General features: G+C 38.9%; 1 pseudogene; it reads left to right on the top strand.

The window, feature by feature from the left end:
- The first annotated feature begins 197 nt into the window (after positions 1 to 197).
- Positions 198 to 1,757, top strand: LOC120068796 (annotated as a pseudogene).
- Positions 1,758 to 1,845: the final 88 nt, after the last annotated feature.

Raw genomic sequence — 1,845 nt, 5'->3', positions numbered from 1 at the left:
AGTGTTTTGATCTCAACATCCAAAAACAGTTCAGAAACAAAATCCAAATTATCTACCCATGCATATTTGTTGAACTAATCTTAACACATAAAACATAATCCAAATTGCCTACCAAACATACTCTTAGTTCTCTAACTCCTTTATGCTTTGAATCTTTATCAAGGTTATGCTTGTTAAAAAGGGAAATATTAGATTAGAACATTACTCCACACGTCTTATCATGGGTCAAATCTTTCATTTTCAGGGCCATAGTGACCTTTGGCTTGAATGCACTACATGGAAGGCACCGGATTCAGAGAGATAAATGGGTAGGAGAGTGGGACTCTACTAATGCTCAGGATTTTATGAATTATACCATTTCAAAGGGATATGTGATAGATTCATGGGAATTTGGTAAAATACTCTAAAAGTTACCATTCGTTAGGATCATTTGGTCTGTGGCCTCAGCTCAAATTTCATATCCTTGAAACTGCAGGTAATGAATTGAGTGGACATGGTGTTGGTGCGAGTGTTGATGTCGAATTGTATGCAAAAGATGTGATCAAGCTAAGAGACATCATCAATGATTTGTACAAGGATTCCAACTCAAAACCTTCACTTGTAGCACCAGGAGGATTCTTTGAGCCCGAGTGGTATGCTAAGCTTCTTCAGGTTTCAGGATCTAATGTTGTGAATGTCGTCACACATCATATTTACAATCTTGGGGCCGGTAAGTTAATGCAGTGTCCAAAAGACAGATGGATCAATTTGGTCGTCTGTTCAATTGTTCATTGTTGTTCTTTTCGTTCTAGGCATTGATCCCCATCTTGCAAACAACATCCTGGATCCACATTACTTAAGCAGGGTATCAGAAGTCTTCAATAGGCTAGACCAGACCATCCAAGTTCATGGTCCATGGGCATCTGCATGGGTTGGAGAGTCTGGGGGGGCCTATAACAGCGGTGGTCGTCATGTATCCAACACATTCATTAATAGCTTTTGGTAATCTTCATCCCCAAAAACGTGTAGTCATGCCCTTGTAATGCTTGTTTTGAATTGGGTGTAATGTCACGGAATCGTTTGTATCTTACATGTAAACTCTAGGTACTTAGATCAGCTAGGATTGGCATCCAAGTACAATACCAAAGTGTATTGTAGGCAGACATTAATTGGAGGTCACTATGGTCTGCTGAACACATCCACACTTGTGCCAAATCCAGATTTTTACAGGCAACACTTTTACAAATTTACCAATATTAACTCCTTTAGTCTACTTTTTAGTCCTTTGTGTATCTGATCTTTAGATCTGTTTCATTTTGTGAACAGTTGCTCTTCTGTGGCATCGGCTTATGGGAAAAATTGTTTCTTCTATCGCGTACGATGCGTCATCGTATTTACGATCTTATGCTCATTGTTCAAGAGGAAATGTAAGTGCTTTCATTCAATTTGAAAGCCATTCTATAGGACTAGCTTAAATCACAATATGCTCCCTTTTGAAGTTGTTCCAACTCAATCTTGGACAAGTTATCCATAGTTAAGATATTAACTTGCTTTGATTATTGTATTCTGTTTGCACGACTGGTGTAAACAGTACTTCTGATAAATTTGAGCAACCAAACACATTTTTCAATCCATGTCCCAAAACAGCAAAAATATGTTCCTGCATGTCCAGAAAATGGGGTTAAAGAGAAGAAATCCTTCCTAAAAGGCATGAAAGACTGTGCTGGACTGGCAACAAAGTCTCTGATGCACAGTTTCAAGAGAAGAATACCACTTGAACCAAGGATGGCTACCTCCAAAGCCACAACATGCTTCTAAATGGATCTCCATTGGGCTCACAGCTGAGAGAGATCCCAAGTTTGAATC

Source organism: Benincasa hispida, unplaced genomic scaffold (genome assembly GCF_009727055.1).
Source record: "Benincasa hispida cultivar B227 unplaced genomic scaffold, ASM972705v1 Contig1017, whole genome shotgun sequence".
Taxonomy (NCBI): Eukaryota; Viridiplantae; Streptophyta; class Magnoliopsida; order Cucurbitales; family Cucurbitaceae; genus Benincasa; species Benincasa hispida.
This window is presented reverse-complemented; position numbering and strand designations above follow the sequence as displayed.